At 39.8% G+C, this 13,998-nt stretch overlaps 1 protein-coding gene across 3 annotated transcripts in view; it reads right to left on the minus strand.

The window, feature by feature from the left end:
* TBCE (tubulin folding cofactor E) overlaps positions 1-13,998 on the minus strand; it is a 1,152,174-nt gene that overhangs the window by 22,144 nt on the left and 1,116,032 nt on the right. The window lies entirely within an intron of this gene.

Here is a 13,998-nt window from a genome sequence, read left to right on the forward strand (position 1 = left end):
CAAGCCATCACGAGACAGAGGGAGGGAAAGAGAGACAGAGACAGACACATAAAGACAGAGAGAGACGTGTGAGCACATACACAGACACAAATCTTGCATATCTGTGGGCAGTTTTGGAGACTAGCAATTTACCTACAACATGTATTTGCGAGGAACCTGACAAAAACATATCCACACACAGGGAGGACATGAAGACTCCAAAGAGAAGGTACTCCAGTCAAGTACAGAACCAGGCAACCAAGCAATGTTAGGTGGCAGCACTAATTGTCATGTACCTCTTCCACTCAAGTTGTTAAATTATGTAATGCTCAGATTCCCCTGTACGCATCACTTTAGCAAGTAAAACCCAGAGAGACATAGAAGAAACTACAAACTGCAGTTCAGAATATCCTGTAACAATTCCCTGGAAATTTATTGCAAATGAAAATTTACTGCCCTGGTAATGAAATTTCAGTTCAGTATTAAGTTGCTGGCCTAATGTCTAAATTTAAGAGGTAGTGTTATTGAAAATCAGTAGCTATATGCTGCACATGTTCTGGTACCCATCTAAATAATAAGTCAAACTCATAACTGTAAAATATTTAATATATAATACACACATCCTCTCAACAAAGAAACCACATACTGCAGTAAGCATAACTGTCAACAATAAAATGACTTTTTCCATACACAAAAACAAGTTTTGAACATTCAGGGGGTCTAAAACTGTTTCATGCATTATACAGTAAACAGCTGATGGCTACAGTGTAATGATGGAATTTTCTACTTTCCTGAAATTTCTGACCATCCTGAAGGAATATGCATGCGGCTGTCTATACACTATACAGCAGTCTAAAAGAATTAAGATTTTAACACAAAATTGTCATTTTGAGTCTCATGGGTTTGAAAGTTTGCTTAGTTCCTGCAGCTATGAATCAGTATACATGGATGAAATACAACTAATTATTTGAATTTTTGAGAAAATCAAAGATCATCGAGAATATAACACTACAACAAACTACAGAGGTAAAGAAAAGGTGAAAAAAGATAATTTCTTAGTGACTGCACCTGCTGGTCTAAACACCAAATTTAAGCACAACAGTGAGCACTACAAGTGACAATTCCTGCATAAATCTACAAATTGGACATCTGTGGTCTCTGAAAAATTAGTAGCTAGTGCCTTTCATTATTTGAAGAAAAGATTATTTACCCCGATAACTTTTTTGTGATGGAACTTTTATACACATTCTTGACCTTCAGGGACCTATTTTACTGTGATACTCTGAAGCCCCTCAGGAATCCTTTGGGATGGTTTACCAGGCTGGGATGAATCTGTAGAAATGTGCCCCTTTAGGTAGTCTCAGACTACAGTCAGGACTGTGGTAGCCTTGCTGGTGGGGTCATCCTCTTAGCAGACACTAAGGAGACAATACAGTGTGTGTCACTTTAGAGTCTTATTTGGACAGCAAATAGGCCTATTCTTCTTTTGGGACTGGCTACGCTTAGAAGAGAAAAAATGAACATGCCAAATGGGGGCTACACTGGCCTTCTACAGAGACAATTGTCTGTTTCCTGCAAGAGGTCATCAACCAGGTCCTACAGAAAATGGCTTACAGCAGTTTCCTCAACATATGCACATCCAGAATCTTGCTCCAGGATATAATTTTAACCTCACCATCATGTGCAAGAAGACATGTGAGCCTGGGGCCCTACCAAAAGCATCTACATGTAGGGTACCTGATAATCCACTACAGAAGCCAAACATGGATTCTTTGTGTGGTTTTCCTTTTTTTAATAGTTTATTTTACCACTGCTGAAGCTTTCATCATATAGGCAGCCATCAAGTGGGTTTGTGATTAAATCACTACTCATAGCCTCTAGTGGCTGACATTAGCACCAACATCAGTGTGTGTGTGTGTGTGTGTGTGTGTGTGTGTGTGTGTGTGTGTGTGTGTGTGTTCCAACATAAATGTCTCTGCTGGCTACCATCACTGGCATGAATGCCAAAACCACATCCTCAGTCCTGAGGGTACTGCTGTCAAGCAAGTGGAGTCTCACACAGGAACAGTTTGGTTGACTGGGACCATTGTTTCCTTTTCCTCAGGATTGGTGCAATGTTATAAGCTGCTCACTCCTATCCATCCCTACTAGCTCTTGCAGAATCCATTTTGCCAGTTGAACTGAGATAGACTGACTTGCAGTCATGGCTTCATCCCTCTGAGCCACACAGCATGTGGTTTGTGTGGTCTTCCTTGAATCCAGACTCCAGGAGGTCCCCAACTTTTCCACAGCCCTTCTAACCAAGAGGACCTGGAATTAGGAAAGGCGAATAATCAGTTGACAGCCATAAGTCCCAACATAGCATAGCACAGAAGTACATTATCTTGTCACATTTTGCCCACAACGATTTTCCTACATCTACCCCCCCCCCCCAACCAGCTTGCAGACCCAGCCGCTACTATGGCCAACCATTTGCTTTCCACTGAGGCAAAAGTACCAGTGTTCATTATTTTCCCTCTAGGACAAGAACTGCAGCCTTTTTGTTCCTTACTGGGTGGTATCAGTCCACAACACGGGCAGCCATGGTGGTGCAGCAGTTAGCATTGTCGCCTCACAGCAAGAGGTTCCCTGGTACATTCCTTGGCTGGTATGCCTTCTGTGTGGAGTCTGCATGTCCTCCCTGTGGTCGCATGGGTTTCCTCCGGGTGCTCTGGTTTCCTCCCACATCCCAATGACATGCTGTAGGTGGATTGGACACTCTAAATTGGCCGTAGGTGTGAGTGCATGTGGGTGAGTGCCTTCTGTGGAAGGTTAGGTGCCGGCTGGCAATTCAACACCATAAAACTCCACTGCCAATCATGAGCGGACAGGTGATCTGCTGTGGCAACCCCTAACTGGGAAAATCTGAAAGAAGAAGAAGCAGTCCACAACACGGCCATCAACAAAGCAGCCGTGAGGAGATTTTATTTCTTTATATCTTTAACCCCAATCCCTGGTAGTCACATAACCATGTGCATCACCGTGGGGAGCCAACACTGCTCCCAAAGCAAGTGTGTTCATGCTCCCACACATTCTCAGAGAGCTACCAAATACCCAGCTTCAATAGCCACTACCACATCCCTCCCACAGCTGTGGCTTAGCTGACTGGATCTGACCACCACTTACCCCTGGAACAGCATAGCCAACAGCTAGTGAGACACCAAATTCTTCCATGTGGATGAACACGCTGGCAAAAATCCTCAGCTTTCTCCCTTCCCCAGCTCTTCTATAGCACCGGCACCCCAAATGTACTCAGAACAATCAGGGATTTATCCTTCTGCAACACAGAGTCGGATATGAATCTGCCCAAAGCTTTAGACTCTTCATCAGGTGGCTGGGTAGCAAAATACTGCAGCTTCTGGGATCTGTGCTGGACAAGAGAGAACATAAACGGGTCAAGTAAAAGGATGCTTGAAAAACTGTTCTACTCACTAAGGTGGGTGGATTACAGACGGCATATAACTTCACATTCAGACTGTATTAATGACATATGAATAGCATCTTTAATGAGTGGCTGCTTAAAATAACCCAGTCTGTTCAGGTGTCTTCCCTAGAAGCCTCAAAAACTATTTTGAGGGAAGAAGACAGAGGCTTCAATATAGCCTAAACTGTTTCTCATAAATCTAAGGCAGCTCCAAACAAGGCATCACCTGAGAAAAAGTGAAGAAAAAGTTGTCTCCTATTATTGATCATCTGGAATTCCATCACATCTCTCCTGAACCCTGGCACAAAAAAACAACCCTTGTCCACATCCAGACACACCTCCTCATTAAACAGCCTCTCTCTTCAACTTATTCTTCATAAACTCTATAGCCAGCATTACTGCTACCTTTCCTCAAAACAGGCAAAGCACAAGTAACACTGCTGCACCAAAAATCTCCTCCACCTTCCCTAACTCTACAAATACCTCATCCACCCTTGAACCCAACACCCCTTCTACCCCAGTTTCACTATTAACCACATTTCTACCTCAACTATTATTATTTACCCATTCAAAAATCTTGTGTGCCCAAATTATGGAAGAAAGCCTACGTTCTCCCACTTCACAAATGTGACAAAAACAAAGATATCTCCAATTTGTTTCCTATCACTATCCTGTCCCATCTCTAAGATCTTGGAAAAGTGCATTCACATTTAGCTGATGCCCAATCTACTTCATAACCACCCTCCTGTCTTCTATAAAACATGGTTTCAGACCTGGCCACAGCACTACAACTGCCCTCATATCTTTTTTGGATACTGTTAACAGAGCTTGTGATGCCGAGAAAATAGTATCCTCCATATTCTTAGATCAAAGGCATTTGATACAATGTCCCACCCTTTGCTTCTATCACAACTCACTAACTTTGGGCTTTCCCTCACCACTCTCAACTGGTTCTCAAGCTATCTAAAAGACAGGCAACAGGCCATCAAATGGCAAAACTTCATCTCTTCTTATCTTAACACCTCTACTGGAGTTCCTCAAGGCTCCATACTTGGTCCCCTCCTATGTAATATTTTCATTAATAATTTCCATGCATCCATGACCAATGGAGCCCTTATTCAATATATGAATGACTCAACCATTGTCTGTGCAGCTATCTCTGAACTCCAACTCAAAACTCAAACAGCCTTCTCCACCATTGTATTCTGGATGTTTGATAACCACCTAGGCCTTAAGCCAAATAAATCAATGATCATGCTTTTCACCCGTAAAAATCAACCTTTTTGGACAAAGCTATGTTCAATATCTTGTCCCAAAAGTAATGCGCAAATATAAATTGTCAACCACACAAAACTCCTAGGAGTATCCATAGATGAACATCTAAAATTTGATATTTACCTGCAACAAAACATCCAAAGAACTCATCAGAAACTTGGAATGCTCTACAGACACAATTCCTTTGCCCCTCCACCAAACAAATCCTTGCCTCCACTTACCTACTCCCCTCTCGACCAACAAATGATTTTCCATGCACTTCTATACTTGTGTTTCATTGTTTTGTATATATAGTTTTTTTTCACTGCATTTTTAAAAGTATAACAGTTTGTTAATTGATTAATTGGGGATGTTTCTGTATATAAAGGGGTTTCAGAAGTTAGTATGCTCATCTGAAGAAGTTTTTGTGACGAAAACGTGGTGATACAGTTAATGCGTTCTGGTATGCTTTACGTTTTTTTTTAATATTGTGTGCAATCAATAAAACAGTGGATTTTACTCTGGTGAACCTTCCAGTGCCTTATTTTTGGTTACCTACTCCCCTCTCTAATGTATACCACCCCTCTATGTGCCAAGCTTCAAACCTCTCTAAAAGCCAAACTCGAGACATGTTATAATAAAATTGCAAAATTTGCAACAAATTCCAAAAACTCCTCTCATCACTGTACCGCTCTTCATTCCCTAAAACCACTAGAACTACCAAAGTACTTCAACTATCTGCAACTTACTACTGCTTACAAACTTATCTTTAAACCTTCTGATTGTCCCACCCTTAGTTCTATCTTCACCTTTTACCTCCCAAATAGACACCTTAGATCTGAGAACCAGAAACTTCTTCAGATTCACCAGCCAAACTTGCCTCCCAGCCAACTTCTCTTCTTTTACTCTTTAGCCAAAAACTGGAAGTGCTCTACCATTAGGTTTCAAACCATACTCCCCAAGTGTGAAACTTCATACCTGGTAAAAAGAGCCACCAAATGCTGAAACATCTGCTCTGGCACAGGATGAGCCAGCATACCCTCTTCATTTGGGACCTGCTGGCCCAAAGAGGTCTGCAGCTGCCTAAAAGGGGGAGTCCTTAGCACCAAGCATTTGTATTAATGATAAGTTGAAAAAGGACTGATGCCTGGAATCAGTCAAGGCAAACTCTGGCTCAGGATGATCAACATTGGGCTGGGAGGTATAAGATCACCAATATATACCCCCCGGGGTGGGAATGAAGAGTAACTTCCTCTGGCCCTTCATCTTCCACTGAGGCACAGCAAACGTGTGGCTCATTAGCTACAGATAAATGCAGTAACTGCATAGACAGGTGGGATGGTTATACACTAGGATTATCTTTTAGAAGGTCCTGTTCTCCATATGCCTGCCCTTGTTACATTGCTTCAGCTTATGCTTGAGGCTGTAGAAAGGGCCATCTCACTATCCCACATTTGAAAAGCTATTCATGAATGGTTGGCATCTCTCTGAACATAAAGTAGGTGAAAAGCATTTTCCTTCTGCACAAGTCTGAGACAGTCCTCAACAAGTTGAGGGCACCTGTACAGAAGGGTCTTCCAGAGTCAAAGCAGAAGAAGAGGTGGACTTTTTACCTTAATTGTTCTCAGAGCCAATGGCTTTGTGGTTCAAGTGACAGGTTTGAATCCTTGGAACTTAGGGTATCTAACGACATCATACTCCTTCCTGAGGCGATAAAGGCAATGCTAATATACATCTTGGATTGTAATTTAGTGTTTACACAGATACTTAGTGTTGTGGTATTAAGGCATGCAAATACAGAACTTTATTAGCAATACCAAAGATTACGATCTTATTAGACATCAGTTACAATGACACTCTGAAGCACTGAGATGCATTGCCAATTTACTGCATATAACACATTTTTCATGTTGAACTTTTAATTACATAGCTGTTTCAGGAGACAAGATTGTACAATCTCTCTAAAAGCAGGACTGCAGTACATTCATTATACCTTAGCATAAGTTTGTCCTATTATATAATGTATTTACAAGTATTTACATTATAAGACAAATAGGAGATGACTAGCCATGCTAACTCATAGCAAAAAAAAAAAAAATAATAAAAATAAAAAACAAGAACGCCTGTGCTCATTTCTGGTTACCAGGAAAGATGAAGTCATGAAGTAGTAGCTCTTTCCAAGAAACAAACTGCCCCCTTCACACATTTTATTGTTTGAATTTGTACCAGTGCACTTCGAGGACAAGCACACTTTGTAACTAGCATATTATGTCACAATGTGCATAAATATGAATGCATAAATGACCCTGTAAAGTGGAACTTCCAAAATGTTGCCAAACAGTGACTAGTACTAAAGGTAAACCCAGCCAAGAACCCATTCAGTATCATAATTAACGTTAAACTGACTATTTGATTTATAATAGGAAGTATGATTATATCTGATGGCAAGCCAAATGTTTATCATAAATTTCTGTGCAAGCATCTTAGTTCTATATATATTTATTGCCATGATTTTCTCTTTTTACAGCTTAACCAGTCGCTGTTAGGTCTATGTTCAGCTACCGAAAAATAAAAAACCTGAATGGTGAAATATCAAACAGAAGACAGCAAAACCGACAATTACCAAACAATGACATGATCGAAAATAAATTTGTCAAATGGCCATAGTTGGCCAACAACAAGGAAGTAACGTGATGCATATGATAAGTGAAGGGAAACCTTTTAAATTTGCCCTATTCCTCACTGTAGTGCGATCTTGGAGTTGGTATATATAGCTGGGGAGCGGGGGCAGCCCCCCCCCACCTTGTTTGGTTGTATTTGTGATGTTAGCCAACTATGGCCATTCAATGACTTTTTTTTATGATGTCATTCTTCGGTAATTGTCAGTTTCGCTGTCTTCTATTCAATATTTCACCATTTGGGTTTTTTTTCCTTTTTGATAGCCGAACATAGACCTGTCACTATTATTCAACATATACAGTGGATATAGAAGTGTACACACCCCTGTTAGAATGCCAGGTTTTTGTGATATAAAAAAATGACACCACAATAAATCATTTCAAAACTTTTCTCACCTTTAATGTGACTTGTAACCTGTACAATTCAACTGAAAAACAAACAAATCTGTTAGGGGAAAAAAATATAAAAAATAAAAAACATACAATAAGCTGGTTGCATAAGTGTGTACACCCTTTAACTAATACTCTGTTGAAACACCTTTTGATTTAATTACAACAATCAGTCTTCTTGGGTTGGAGTCTATCAGCATGGCACATCTTGACTTGGTAATATTTGCCCACTCTTCCTTGCAAAAGCACTCCAAATCTGTCAGATTGCGAGGGCATCTCTCGTGCACAGCCCTCTTCAGGTCACCCCATAGATGTTCTATTGGATTCAGGTCTGGGCTCCGGCTGGGCCATTCCAAAATTTTAATTTTCTTCTGGTTAATCCATTCTTTTGTTGATTTGAACATATGCTTGGGGTTATTGTCATGTTGAAAGGTGAAATTCCTTTTCATCTTTCCTGCAGATGCCTGAAGGTTTTGGGCCAAAAGTGACTGGTATTTGGAACTGTTCAGAATTCCCTTCACCTTGACTAAAGCCCCAGTTCCAGCTGAAGAAAAGCAACCCCAAAGAATGATACTGCCACCACCATGCTTCACAGAGAGGATGGGGTTCTTTTGGTTATGCGAAGTGTTGTTTTTGTGCCAAAAGTACCTTTTGGAATTGTGGCCAGAAAGTTCAATCTTGGTCTCATCAGACCATAACACATTTTCCCACATGCTTTTGGGAAACATGATGTATTGTTTTGCAAATTTTAACCTGGTCTGGATGTTTTTCTGCATAAGAAAAGGCTTCCATCTTGCAACCCTACCCCGTAGCCCAGACATATAGAGAATACGGGAGATTGTTGTCACATGTAGTACACAACCAGTACTTGCCAGAAATTCCTGCAGCACCTTCAGTGTTGCTGTAGGTCTCTTGGCAGCTTCCCTGACCAGTTTTTATCTTATCTTTTCATCAGTTTTGGGGGGATAATATATCCAATGCTGTGGAATATTTTTGTACCCTTCTCCTGACTGATACCTTTCAACAATGAGATCCCTTCTGATGCTTTGTAAGCTCTCTGCGAACCATGGCTTTTGCTGTAGCAGACAACTGAGTAAATTTCAGGAAAATCCTAGTAGGACAGCTGAACTTTACTTAGGGTTAATCAGAGCCTCTTTAGTTGATGGCAGGTGTGTACCCAAGAAGACTGAATGTTATAATTAAATCAAAAGGTGCCTCAACAAAGTATTAGTTTAAGAATGTGCACACTTATGCAACTTGCTTATTGTACATTTTTTTTTTTTTATATTTATTCCCCTAACAGATTTGTTTGTTTTTCAATTGAATTGTACAGGTTATAGATCACATTAAAGGTGGGAAGAGTTTTGAAATGATTTACTGTGGTCTCATTTATTTATATCACAAAAACCTGGCACTTTAACAGGGGTGTGTACACTTTTTATATCCACTGTACAAGCAAATAAACTTTTTCCAGCCTACTGTGATAGCTTATATGAATTTACTGCTACCGATTTTATAATCCTTTTACAGGTCTTTTTTTACTCAAAACACAAAATGTCATGCTTTTAGGATTAACTACTGTTTCCTATACTGTTGCAAAGTTTCTTGCTCTTGTATCTCTTTCTCAATAACAGTTTTCTAATTCATTTTAAGGAGCTGTCTTGTATCTTAATTCATTGATCTTGTAAGACATTTTGTGTCCTGTCCAGAGGAATACATTGTTAATATGCTCCAAACAGTAAACAAACATGCCCTTCATGAAATCAAGGCCACTTGACATACAGATACATACATGACTAACCATACCATTTTATCGTCTTTAGCCTCTATATGAAAAAAAATGGGAGCTTATACTCTGACCATTACACTGCCAGATGGCCCTCTTGTCAGCATGCAACACATCAAAAATGTAGGGTGGTACTATAAAAAGGAAACGTACTTCTCAATTTCTTCAGTTTTTTCCTACAAGGTAGAAAGATGAAAGACGGCAAAAATGGGAGACTGTGCATGTACACATACTGTTTATATGTCAGTTTATAAAACAGGGATGTCTCAAAGAAGCCTGATTAATAGATTTCTACCTGCAGTGGGTCATGCAAAATGACTTCCTAAAAGAAGGCAGACAAAAAGATGAAAGGAAATGCTACAGCTGGATGACCTGCAGGATAGCACTGCCAAAGAAGCATAAAAATAAAAAGAAAACCACAAGTGATGATGGAGCAATATATCACACAAAATGAAGGCCTAATTCTTGGGCTGAAAACACTAAACCAGTGGATTAAAGTTCATTTTGTGTGATATACTGCTCCATCATCACTTGTGGCTTTCTTATTTTACCAAAGTTACACAAAGTGTGAGACAAGTCTGCAGTTTTCTTTGAACTGCCAAAGAAGCCTTTGAGCCAGGAGTGAAGAGCCAGGCTACAGCACTCTGTAAGGGTGTGTGTTGATGAACAAGTAGATGCACCAAACAGCTAGAAACACACCTGGTTTGATGGGGAGGCAGCCATATTGGGATCCATCAAGTCAGGTGAAAAAACACCAGCCAGAATAATACACTAACACTACTAAGGGCTGACTAAGGGCATCAATAATAAAAAATATAAACCATGTCCCTACACAGGAAGTAGGCTAAACTGCATAAAGTATAGCAGAAAACGTTTACAATGTGCTATGTTTTGTTCTACAACCTGCACAATGTAGTAAAGAACAGAACACACATTCACACTACCAAGTAAAGTTCACCTGTCCAAATAGTGCAAAAAGTCATATATATGCACTTAATCAAATAGAAACCTATTAAAGCAACATAAAAAAGCATTTACTTAGATATCCCATGTCAAAATGACGAAAACTTCACAAAAATGCAAATAAAGTAATCTGTGGTAAAATCACAGTTTAATGATAAAACAACTCACTTCAAACTAGCGTGTGCTTCCTAATATTTTCATTAAGATAGAATAATTCAGCAAAACTAGTACAGTCTGTTTAGATTTTTATATAGTTAAACAGCAATATAATTTCTGGCAGTAATGTACAGCATTGAGGCTATAGGCTGTTAATATGCATTTTTCTGTAGTTGAGGGTTTCATTTCCTTAGCTTTCATTTGCCAACTGTGTGACTTGTCCAAGTCACTTAACCAGGCAGTGCTTAGGGGTAATTTGGGAAACAAGGATAAGGTCCTCAATGGTCTCCTTGACTTCATGCCTAGTAACTACTGCACCTATGAACATACAGATATAAGAACTCTTCAATTCATATGCAACTAATTTAAAGTAAATGTTTTAAATTAATTTTATGTTTGGATTACTTTATACTTAAAGCAACATTTAAAAAAGCAATTAAGTACTGCTTTAAACCAGAAATTGTACACTGCAAAACTAAATGAATATGAAGCAAAGAAAGTCATGAAATGTGGCACGTAAAATATCAGTCCATTCATTTTGCAGGAGGGGGGTTCTGCCATGCTGTGGCCCACACTCCTGCAAATTAAATATATTACCTATGAGGTTATTCAAACTCATAGTAAAAAGAAAGTCCACTATTTCACATGTAATGCCTATCAAATCCCTTCTATCTCCAAACAATATTAATTTACTACATGTCACTAAAAAAAAAATTCTCAGGATTATTCATTACTTTAACCCCAATAACATCAGATCATTTCCAGAGTCACCCTTCTATTTAATACATTAGAAACAATATAAAAAAATGCATACATATATATGTGTGTGTGTATATATATATATATATATATATATATATATATATATATATATATATACACACATGCACACTTAAAAGGCTCCATCAAGGCTAGCCTTAAAGGCAGCCAAGGAAGTATTGTATTTGACCTGTACTGATAACTTACTCCATGTACTGTGAATATGATGAGTAAGGAGCCATTCCTATCAGTGAGTCTTGTTTATTCACTGATGTTGGTTCAGGTACATATTATGGAAGTTTGCAAAGTCACTCATTTTGCAAAAAAATACAAGGACAAATAGGCTGGATCTTTCACAGTTAAAAAAAGTGAGACATAGAACAATGAATACAAGAGAGCTGTGCTAACCTTTCAGACAAGTTGAAGGACTTAAGGCCTTTAATTTTCTTGCTTAGAAATCCTTTTCGGAGGCCTTTCCAACTGAGTGACATACTTAAGAGGCACTGAATTCAATGATGGGTCTGATGACTTCCTCAGATGTTGAGGTTATTCCTTTGGAAATTAACTAGACCAAATAGCCATATGTCCTTCCTATGATGGAAACATGATAACTGAAGGATTAAATGCCAAGGCCTCTTATAACAGTGTTTGTCTGAGGATGAGCAATTTACACATTTACAATGTATGAGGTTGGAGCAGGTTTTTTTTCTGAATGCTACTATGCTGCACTTGTTTCGCATTTAACGTGTGTCCATTTTTGGTACACCAGGTACATGCACATTTCAAGCCCTTGCTGTAGCTTAGTATTGGTGGATGAGTGGATAATAATGTCTAGCTTGCAATCATCAGCAAACATGGTCAGCCACACTTCTAGCATGTTTGTATGGATGTCTGCAAAACAAATGCCGAACAGGAGAGCGGCAGCACTGAGCCCTGTGATACCTCAGAAGTTACAATTTTACATTCAGATAGTGTGCCAGTACTTGGGATCTGTTAGACAGTCAAATTTACAGTCTAATGGACAACATAGAAGTTTATAGGTTCATAGATGTTTACTAGGCTAACAACCACAAGGGCCTTTTTAAGCCTAGCCATACATCCCAAATCTCTGACAAGTTCAGATACCTTTGATAAGTGTAAGCATGAGCCTGGGAGATGAGTCATTTATAGGCTACCTGCATCCATTAGAGACATGGGTGCCAAACCAGGGATGAATTTCCGGCTTACTATCCAATTGTCCAAGCTGCACTTGAATTGGGTTAGGGAGGAACTCTGCTTCACATGGATGGGGAGCCCGTTCCATAGACGGGGTAGTCTCTGGGATATATACTTCTCTCTCCAGCAGGTCCTATTTATATCACAGGCAAGGTTTAAATCTTTAGAATGGATAATTCTGGTGCTGTTTATTTTGTGGATATGCAGGGGGCCCATCAGAGTGGGTTCTGACAATGCCCTGTATGCCAGGCATAGATCTCCCCTCAAAAGCCTGTAGGTGATAGACTACAGGAATAGGGCTTTGAGGTGGTCTGCACAGGACATTTTACTTACACCATGTATTCTTTTAGTGAGGAAACTCTGTGGACGTTCCAACTGTTGGATATGCCTGGTTAGGTACATACCAAAGGGGGCATTGTACTCAATGATAGGTCTGATGAATGCCGAATACAGTGGAACAATGACTTCCTTGGACTTAGATGTTATACCTTTGTTTATAAGATGTGCAACATTGAATGATTTCCTCACCACTGTAGACACATGATGGTGAAAGGCTAGATTACTATCTATGTGTGTTCCTAAGTCCCTGACAACTGGGTCAACTCTAACAGGTGTGTTGTCAATATGATAGTTACCAGGGATGGACGACTTCCTAAATGATACTATTATGCATTTCTTGGCATTTAGTTTTAGTCCATGGCTCTGACACCAGTTGTTTGTGTCAACCCCTCCTGGAGAACACTTGTGTCAGTGTGACATTCAATGACAACTCCTAATTTGCAATCATCTGCAAATGTAGTCAGCCAGAGGCCAATAACATTGGCCTTAACTTCTGAGAAGTAAACACCAAAAAAAAAAAAGCGGTCCAAGGACTGATCCTGAGGGACTCCACTTGTGATTGGCCTCTTTGTAGAAGTGGACTCCCTAATTCCCTAACTTCTTGGGTCCTGTCTGTGAGTCAGTTGGCTATCCACCGGGTGACATACAGCTTTGTACCTAACCTGCTGAGTTTGTCAACAATGGCTAAGTGAGGTGTTGTGTCAAATCCCTTGGCCAGGTCAAAGTAGGCAGTGTGAATGATTTTGCCCTCATCCATTGCTTTGGTGAACTTCTCAAAGAAGTCCACCAGGTTGAGTAGGCATGATCTGCCCTTGATGAAACCAAACTGGGTTGTGTCCAGTGTCTGGAGGTTTACTACATCTCTACTGATCATCTCCATGATAATTCTTTCCATTGCTTTACATATAACACTAGTATGACTTATGGGTCTGTAGTTTCCAGGGTCTGCAGATGCCCCACCTTTGGGCAGAGGGATGACTGTTGCCCTTCTCCATTCATGAGGCACAAAGCCTGTT

The sequence above is a fragment of the Protopterus annectens genome, chromosome 1.part1, assembly GCF_019279795.1.
Source record: "Protopterus annectens isolate FY-2018-M chromosome 1.part1, PAN1.0, whole genome shotgun sequence".
In the NCBI taxonomy this organism is placed as follows: domain Eukaryota; kingdom Metazoa; phylum Chordata; order Ceratodontiformes; family Protopteridae; genus Protopterus; species Protopterus annectens.